Source organism: Triturus cristatus, chromosome 4_2, assembly GCF_964204655.1.
Source record: "Triturus cristatus chromosome 4_2, aTriCri1.1, whole genome shotgun sequence".
Lineage (NCBI taxonomy): Eukaryota > Metazoa > Chordata > Amphibia > Caudata > Salamandridae > Triturus > Triturus cristatus.
This window is the reverse complement of record NC_140586.1, coordinates 44,401,438-44,411,286: the sequence shown is the minus strand read 5'-3', so window position 1 is coordinate 44,411,286 and position 9,849 is coordinate 44,401,438. Positions and strand designations below refer to the sequence as shown.

Genomic DNA, 9,849 nt, shown 5'->3' with positions numbered 1-9,849 from the left:
GATAAGACCATATATCAGTCATGCTCTTGGTAGGTCTGATGGGTGCCAGTATACCACAACGAGACCAAAAATACTAAAGTAGTCAAGGATGACCATTATTATGCCATTGTCACTAGTATGCCAGGAATGGACACAATTAAGCCAAAGATAACACTCTTATGATGGGGTCTAGCATATATATTTGGCGGTTCTTGGCACCAGGCATAGTTTCAGGAAGCAATAGTGTTTATTATGGACACACACATAAATGTTGATGAATCTCTTAATTTTCTATGGTCTGTATCACACCCTGTTCTCCTCAGGTCTTGAGCTGATCATGCATCTAACTGACACATATTTACTCTGACTCCTGCAGTCTCGCACTTTTGTGGGTAAGCACTGATTACACCTCAGGCTATTGCTGCCATACTTTTTTGATGGTGCACAGTTCACACACATGTTGTGACTGATAAAGGAGGGACACAACATGGTCAATCTCCTTGTGGCTTAATTATGTTGAGATTGGATATGGACTGTCATGTAGCAGGTCCTATTAGCCGACACAGTGTGTGTTTGAGTGTTAGTATGAGTTACTGTCAAAAGTTTGGCTGGCTGTCACTGAAGGTATTGAAATGATCAGTGTTGCCTTCTTTAATAGGCACCTACCCTCTGAATTTAATACTGTGCTTGACCTCACATCAGAGAGCTACTTTGAAGGTACTTGCGAGCTACCAGTAGCTCCCGAGCTACTCGTTGGAGACCCCTGCTCTAGTGGAACCAATACTGCACTAACCCCCTTGAGACCCGGCTTAAAAGTAAGATGCAGGCCCCCTCATGTCTCTATATATAAACAAGATGTATACATGAATATAAGTTACACATAAGCTGCATATATATTTAACATTCTTCCATCCATGCTATAAATTATAAATAATCATACATATATCTACACACACACAACTATAATATTTATCTGCATGCATTTACTGACATCCACAAAAATCTAGACACAAATACACTGCAAACAATGGTGGTAAGAAAAAACCACCCACGTTTAGAAGCACGAAAACAACCCACCTTTACAAACACCGAGGCCTGCTCCGTGATTTTAGCCTGCAGTCCTCTCCTGGCCAGTTATTGACTGCTCCGGCGCATTGTTGAGAAACCGGCAGGCCTTTTAGGAAGACAATTCCCCACAGCCGCGTTTTATGGGTGCTTCTGAGCGAGACATTGATTGCCTAGCAGGCCTTCAGCGTGATTTCCAATTCGCAGCATTCCTGGGTGGCAGCGGGTGACTGGATTCGCTCGGCCGCTTCCATCTTGAGCCTTGTGGGGGCATTTGAACCCAGGCTGGACTGCATGCAAGGGCCAGGCGAATATACAGGAACGCCGCCGGGCTCTCGGGGTCCATATGCACATAGTAAACGCTCACATTTATCCTTTCAGTTGTTTGTAAAGCACGTAAACTAGCCGATATTAACATATGCTATTTTTAACACATAGAACAACTCAAGTACGGTAATTGGTGCTATATAAAACCGGTTGACAGGCCACCTTTGGTAGGTTTAATCATAAAGGTGGCCTTCTAGCCCAGTCAGTTGCCAGTCCCTGAAATCATCAGTCTGGGCGAGTCGGTGGGACCCTGTGAGGTGTTAAGGGCTCCCTTTGGAACATACCGAGGGAGGCGACGGAAGAAGATTACGGGTGGGGGCGATGGGGAGTGGTTGTCTGGGGTGGTGTCGATCCTTGTACACAGTAACCTGTGAGTTCCCCCTAGCCCGGGTAGCAAACGCCTTATACAAATGAAAACACCACACACACTCCTCTCTGGCATGCCCCTATTTTTGGCTGCAGACCTGCATTACACAAACAGCTGGGCACCACGCTGCCTGCATGATATAGTGCAAATAGCAACCAGACACGCCACGTGCTACGTGCCCTCAGAGCACCTCTATGTGATCGTGCACACAGCCATCGTCCACGCGATGACACTACTAGTCTGCAGACAGTAATATCCCATCTGGGCACCGTGCTGTCTGCATGCCAGCACGCAAATAGCACCCCCAGCACAATAAACAGATGCTCGTGGCTTCTAGGCGGCGTGAAGCGCCCCACGACGCTTGCTCCGTGCTACCTAAATATGTATCCTGCCAACATACACTGCATATCGAACCTTACACATACTTCCTACTCTGGGCTGTAGACGTGCACCACCCAAGCAACAATGCCAGCAAAAAGAAAAACAAGTAGAGAACGGAGAAATAACCAGGGAGAGAGGGTTGGAGAGATGAGGGGGGGGGGGCTCGTCACCTCACAGGCACAAGGTTATGAAGAGGGTGTCTCCAGAAGGGCTAGTGAGACAGTGAAAGTGAACTGGAGAGAATGGGAAAACGAAAGAGCTCGAGAAAGAGGCATTGATAGTGACAGAAAGGGGACGTAATAGGAGACAATAAAAAAAGACCGACAAAGCATGCTGTGGCGGGGGAGCGCATTCCAGGCGGGGGAGCGGACCCTTTGAAGTCTGATGCCAAGGCTGTGCTACACGTGCATGCGCCAGTGGGCTGAAGCGCTTTCCCAAACGGATTGCATGGCGGCACGATGCACGTGATTGTGCGCGTGCTCGCCATGCAATCCACTTTTGGGAGCACTTTGAAATGCCCCTCTTACTAGAGTCTCGCATAGCGATTGCGTAAACGCAATAGCTAGGCGAGACCTAAAAAGGACATTTAGAATTTACATTTTACATGTCTTGACACTAAAAGCTTGCAATAGTTATTTTTAATGTAGCATGGCCGGTCGCCCTAATGACTAAAATGTAGTACCATTAGCCCACATGCTAAGTGCTAACTTCCATATGGGGCCACTTGAACGTGGTGTTTTTCAAAGTATCAAATTAATTATTGCGTTTAACCCGACTTATTGCTTAAGCTAGATTTAAAGCAACTTTTAAGGCAAAGGTGACTTTAGAAAGTCACCACTTTATTGCCTGCACCTATGGCCCTTCTTCCTGATCGTCTGCAGATGTTGTCTGCCAGCACAACAAGCTGCCCCTCTGCTAGGAAGTGTGAAGCACTCCCAGAAAGAGGGAACAAAAACCACTGTTGGTGGGAGGAGGTTTGACCTCCCCCAGCAAGATGACTACTGGGTGGAGGCAACAGATGGCCCAGCTTCCAAAAGGCTATTGCCTCACTGAAGTAAATAGCAATCACACCTTAGGCTACCTGCTCCTTTGTGTAGGCAGACAGGCTGCCATCTCCTCCAGAGGGGGGAAATCCTGTTGTAGAACACGTTTTCCAGGAGGAGTGGCTCATTATGCTGGGTACCCCCTAGGGGTCTGCCCAGGGCTCCACACAGGGAAATAAGACCCAAGTCATCTTGATTCAAGCAGAGAAGGGTACTCTGGGATTGGTTTTGGCCAACCCACAGGAAGTAATGTAAAGTGGGAAGGATTCCCCCATGGGAACTTTTGCCCCATTGCTAGTTAGTCCTCCCCTCCCACAAACATGAAGATGGCATAAACGTGGTACTCTATAGCACTCAGTCCTCAAACTCTGCTGGACTGGAAAGAAGACAGAAGAAAGACTACCGTGCTGTTCCCTGAACCCAGCAAAGAATGGACTGCACCTGCTGCACCCACAAAGAGGACTGTACCTGCCATGCCCACTCGTGGAAAAGAGCACCAGTTGTCCAAGGGCAGAATAAGTGAATCCAATGGATAGTTGGTGAGCCTCCAGTTACGCTTCAGGACCACCAAAAGGTAAGAAAAGATTGTAAATGTTTTCCGTTTCACGTACTGCGCTACGTGAGACGCCACAGCAGCGAGCAATGAGGAGCCGGGAGCCAGACAGTGAGGAGCGAGGCAGTGCGGTGCGGTTAGGTGCGGGATGGTTTGGAGCTCGGTGCTACGAGCCCAAAAGGTGTTCCGGTCGTTCTTCAAGTTTTCGGCCTTTTTCCACGACAGCCCGCAGCTCGCCGCATGTTTTGCGCAATTTCCAGCAAGGGCTGGGGTAGGGGCTCCATTTACCAACTCTCAGCTCGCTGCCTCGGCCTCCCGCGACATCCTGCATTCCTGGTTTTAACTCCCTGCCGGAGAACAGTGGACTGACTTTGTGTGTCAGGGGCTTCAAGGGACTTCAAGGACCCAAGCTTAAAAGCTGGACTACGTGCACATCCCTGTGAGGGGTGTCTGTGGTGAGTGCAGCTCCGTTAGACGAGACGGTGGCCGCGAAGTGTGTGCCTCAGCGCGGGCGGAGGCGACCGGGGTAGTGCTGGGTGTGGCCTGCTTCTGGCTGTTGAGCCCGCTCACTGGATTTCTAATGCATCTAAATGCTTTACCATCTTTTAACATCTTACAGCTTTCACCTTACTCGCCTTACTCTTTAATAGTTGCATGATGACACACAATATTTTCACGCAGTTTCAGAGCTGTGAGTGGCAAGGGGCCGTGAGGTGTTGTGAATTTAATTCACACCCTCTATTTTCTGAAGGAAGTCCTTCCATTATAGGAAATTCTGTTCTCCATGCCTATAGAAGTGCCTTCCCAGTGTTTTTTTGTGTTTTGAGTGTCTGCCATTTAATGCAGTATTATACCTCTACTTGTACTTTGTACTCTTTTGTAACATGCACACGTCACCTTTCCTTTTGTAATGTATCGTTTGCTACCTCTTGTATTTTGTTTGCTTTTGATACATGCACAACGGCCACCACTGCCTCATGTAACGTAACTTTTGTTTTAGTGTTTTGAGTGTCTGCCATTTATTGCAATCTTTTTACCTCTACGTGTACTTTGTATGCTCTTGTAACCTGCACACGTCACTTTTTCCTTTTGTAACGTATCGTTTGCTACCTCTTGTATTTTGTTTGCTCTTGATACTTGCACAATTGTCACTATTGCCTCATGTAACGTAACGTTTGATTTTGTAACGTGCTCACTTGTAATTTTTCTCCTTATGTATCATTACTGTTCCTATTGAGAAGCGCTCTGACACCTTCGGGTAAAGTCCGCGCTATATAAAAACGCATTAAATAAAAATAAAAGAAGTGAGGTACGTTTCGGTGCCTCTTGCCCCGTCATTAAATCACCTGATCAGCACTGCTCTTTCGGGCACTGCTCTTTCAGTCCTGGGCTAAGTGCCACAGTGTGCTGCGGTGTGCTGCTGGACCAATCTAGCTACTTCCACTTTGGCATTTACTGTCATCTACTGTGACTACTGGTGGTTGGATTGGAAGCAGTACCGGAAACCCGGCCGGCTTGGCTACAGTGACTTATTCGGTTGGCTTAACCAGCTCAGAAGCTTTGAGGTCTTGAAACTTTGAAAGGCTTGGTGAGGGCAGATAGCTGCAACACTAAATCATTGAATTCCTGAACTACTGAATACCTCCATCGCGATCGTTATCGTGAACAAAGTGAGTGGAGGTGGGAGCTACCCAGGCAGACAAGTAAACCTGATTGAGATGACCTCTAAAAAATTACGTTCGGGGCGTGTTCTCCCTTCATCACCAAGCCGAGTTCATAAATTAAGGAGGTCGTGTAGTGGTACTAGACATCTACAGAAACTCTGCTATTAATCTCACCCAGCTATTACTGGTTTCCTTCGAAAGGTACCCCGGACTGCACCTGAGGTGGGAGCATTGGTTCAAGAAGGTTCTATCTCCAACTCTCACTCAGTAATGCCTTCTCCCCTGTTTGCTGTGGAATCACAGGGAGACTCTTGTAGACCTGTGGGGGGTCAGACCCAGCTCTGTGAAGGGGTCCGGGCCCAGATAAATGTATCTGTCGGTGTGGAGGATGGTTTATGTGGGCAGACATCCGAAGCCTCTGTAGGCGCAAATCTGGGTCCCGACTCTTGTGTCAACCAACAGAAACAACAGAGCCAGCAACATATTTTATTGAAAACGGATAAAAACCAGATTGTATGCCTGATGTTACATCTGTTACATGTGATGTTGTTTTATGTGCAAATCTGGGCTCAAAATCTCTTGTTAATGAACAAAGTCAGCAACGCAATTCCTTGAACAGGTCAAAGTCAGATCGTATGACTGTGGTTATACCTGCTGTTTCACCGGCTCAGGGGGATATCGACAAGGGAATAAGGGATGTTGGTGCTCTGCATAATTTGTGATGTTGGTGCTCTGGATAATTTCCGGGGAGATGTCTCTTCCATGGTTGAGAAGGCAATGGCATGTGAAAAGTCAAACCCAGGGGAATACTTTACACTCCCTGATTTTTTTTTTTTTTTTAAAAACCTTTATTTGTGCATATTAAAGGAACAAATACGGGCCTACAACCGTCAGGCCGGCCACGGTACATTTAAGCACTGGTACAAACATTACATCCCCTGTGCATCAGCGGTCAAGGTTAGCAACGAGTCGTGAGGTATACACTGGAGAGATCCTTGACACCAGGGGAAGGAGAAATGAAGGTTAATTTTAAGGTTTTTCAATATAATTTTATCAGGGAAAAATCAGTAAAGAATGAGAACCAAGGAGATTCGAGTCCGCAAGATAGCTTCACCACACGGGAGAGCAGCAGCATCATTAAAACGGTCATAGAAGGAAAACCTCAGGCAGTGAGGCGATGCAGTTATATAACAGGATAGTCACATGAGTAAATATGCACCCCTCCAGAGCCGCCCCCACTCAATCCACCCCACACCCGGACCCCGAATCGAAACAAGTATAGCGCAGAAACAGAAAAGAAAAAGGCCCATAGAACTAAGTAGAAACAATGAATTACCCCCCCACCCTACACCAATGCGGAGGCTACGGCCTGCCCCCCCCCCAGCATAGTGCCTGTCGCCCAATGAACCCGAAATATAGACAAGAGAGAAAGTAGGAATAGAGTGAAGAAAAATAAGAGAACAGAGAGGTAAGTGGGGAGGAGCCTACGTTACCCCAGAGCGCCCGAAACCATCGGCCAGCTGTGGCCTCCACACACTGAGAACCCACTACGCCAAAAGCGGTCGTGGGAAGATGACGTGTCACAACAATTGAAGTGAAGGCGGACAAACCGCGACGAGTGCGCACAACATATGCAAACAGTTCCAGTCCCAGTCCAGTCCATCCGTGAAACCATGGCGATATAAATCAGTTTAGCCCTGGCCCGATCGCGGGCTTAAGATTACACCAGCCCCTACATGAAGGCCCCGCCCCCCGTGCAGACAAAGACAATATGGCCGCTTGGGAGAAGATGGTGAAGTAGAGTCACAAAATGGCCGCCGACCATCTATTGAGGTCCCCTTGTACACCACATAAAGTCCAAACCTAGCATGTAAAGCACAGGAGTTCCACAGAAAAGAAGCAGTAGGCCGCCGTGAACAGTTCCTCGAGGGCGTCAGGTGTCGCTCTGCTGGATACCCTTGCGGGCACGATGAGGCATGCAACAACGAAGCAGGCAGCAATAAACGGGGAGACAAAGTATCCGCAATTGAGCTGAAGAGCGATTGATCCTGGGTGCCGGTAAAGCCAGAGGCATGCACCAGTGTAGCACGATCATAAACAGCCATTGCGTCCCCGCAAGAGGACAAAAGCACTGGCAGACCCACGCCTTGTTGATGGCAAACGGGGCGCTCACGACCTGCAGCCGACAGTATGGAGTCAAACCGCTCACTCAGCGCTTGCAAGCCAAGACACATTTGTAGACGCAAGTCCCGCAGGGCAGCCAGAACGGAGCCGCATGTCAGCGGAGGCTGCTCCCCCCCATCGGTAGCAATCCGGGACGGCACTGTGGAGCTGGTGTCTGGTAGAGGGAGGGCGAAGCGGGCAGCGGGCGAGACCGGAGTAGCATCCCCCAGCCGCGAGCAGGCAATCATCGCCATGTTTTACCGCAGCACGGTACGGTGGCCAGGGGGGGAGGTCGTAGCAAGGAGGCAATTCCCCTCAGGTCTGCGCCGCAACAGGGAAAAGCCAACAATCGCTGCCCTTCCCTCGGGTTCTCTCTGCAGCCGACTAGGCAATAGAAGAAGGGGGTCTGCAGCCTCCCACAGCGCGGTCCACGGAACGGGGCAGGAGACCCTCCGCACCGGGGCTTACCCTGTAGCTCCAGCCCATCAGTTGCGGGGCGCGGGAGGTGTCTGGGCGTCCCTCCCCCGGCTCATCTGGCGACAGTCCGTGGTGTGAGGTGGGACCGGGACCGTGGGGCTCAGGTTTACGCTAGCGGGTCCGGTAACTGCGGAGCTTCCAGGGGGCCGGCCAAGGCCACAATAGAGCAGGGGTCCAGTCCGGAGAACAAAAGCACCAAGAACTCCGGCGTCCGGGCGGGCTACGACTCCGGGAAAGCGGCAGCGCGGTCAGCGCGTCGTCGCACACGTTGCACCTCGAAAATCGGCGAGGATAGGAAGCAGGATGATAGTCCGAGGCCAAAGGCCGACGGAGCCGGGCGCTCAAGCGTCTGCTCCGGTCGCCATCTTGGCTCCTCCCTCTACACTCCCTGATTTGATATAGAAGCCCAAATAAGGGGCTGGGGAGTCCCATATGATCATACCCTTAAGGACGATCAACCAACGAGTAGGTTCAGGGAGAAAAACACCCCAATTGCAAGCTCTCCTCCTAGGCGTTTCTCTTTGCCTCTTTTATATTGTAGCACAAGTCATTTAACAGGTACTTCTTTGGAATCTGCCCATGATGTTTTTTTGCCTTGTACACAATCAAAGTTGGGAAATAAGAGGGATGGCGTGTCTTCGGAATATATTGTTTGTATGTAAAAAAAATTAAATTCTATTCTGTCTTTACTAGAGAAATCTGTATTAAGTTCTGATCACATATTATAAATGATCTCTGTAATGTTGTTCGAAGTGCAAAAGGTAACAAAGTCTGATAATATCAAACCTATGCCCACGTTGCATCCCCATAAGGAAGATCTGGTAAATGACTGGCCACTTTCACCTGTCCCTTTGAGAGAATCGACAGATGTCTCAGTTCAAGCAGGAATACCTCTCCATCTATTGCCTCTACGTGTAATCTTGAAAAGAAAGAGTTTTGTTTAAATACACTATTTGGGGAGGCCGAATTGGGTCACCTTCCGGGTAAACCTATATTAAAATCCTTCCCTTTGTTCAATAATGTTAAAAAAGGGGGCATCAGAGAAACTAAGAAAACCAGGGGTCACGTTAGGTGGGCGAGCGGGGGAGGGGGGAAGGGGAGGTCCCAATTCCATCTACCTCTCAGGCTGAATATTCTGATTTGTCAGAGAAAGGAGGGTTGAAAGAAGGGAAGAGGAGAAGCCCCGTAATAAATCACAAGGGGGAAAATATGAAAAAAATATAAAAAGACGAGACGATTCTCTAAACGAAAAGCGTAAAAACTGCATTTTTCACAGATCCCCGAAAGTCCGAGTGACCCTCAAATCAGAATTGTGGAGGGAGGTCCTAAACCCCCGCCTGATGAGGGTATTCCTAGGGACCCCCCCTCCCACAGAGGATACGATATCGGCCTGGAGACTGGGGGTTTCCAGAACAGCAGCTTCTCCATTAAACCTGATGTTGCAGTCCCCTCAAGTATCTCATCCTCTCCGACTAATGAGCTGGTAGATCCTTCAGGAAGGGCTGGAGTTTCTATATGGCCTGGGGTTTCGGGGCAAGGGTGGATGGCAACCTGGAGGCAGGGCACTATATAATTAGTACTACACAGATGGGCTTGAATAGAACGCTTATTGGGACCACATCTCTGTTTAACCCCTTCGGTGCTCATGACGGAACGGTTCCGTCATGAGCCACGGTTGAGCTGTGCTCATGACGGAACCGTTCCGTCATGACCACGCCCACGCAGGAAAAGATCAGCACAGCAGGGGAATCCGTCCAGCATGGAAGGGGTTAATAGAAATCCAGAGGTTCCTACCACCACCATTAGGTTGTATTCGAACATTAAGCCCAA

General features: G+C 49.0%; 1 protein-coding gene across 1 annotated transcript in view; it reads left to right on the top strand.

Moving 5' to 3' along the window:
- Positions 1 to 3,701: 3,701 nt before the first annotated feature.
- NCKAP5L (NCK associated protein 5 like) overlaps positions 3,702 to 9,849 on the top strand; it is a 248,218-nt gene continuing 242,070 nt past the window's right edge. The window contains exon 1 of the mRNA XM_085600386.1: positions 3,702 to 3,736. The gene's annotated coding sequence lies outside the window, so the exon portion shown is untranslated. The remainder of the gene's footprint in view (positions 3,737 to 9,849) is intronic.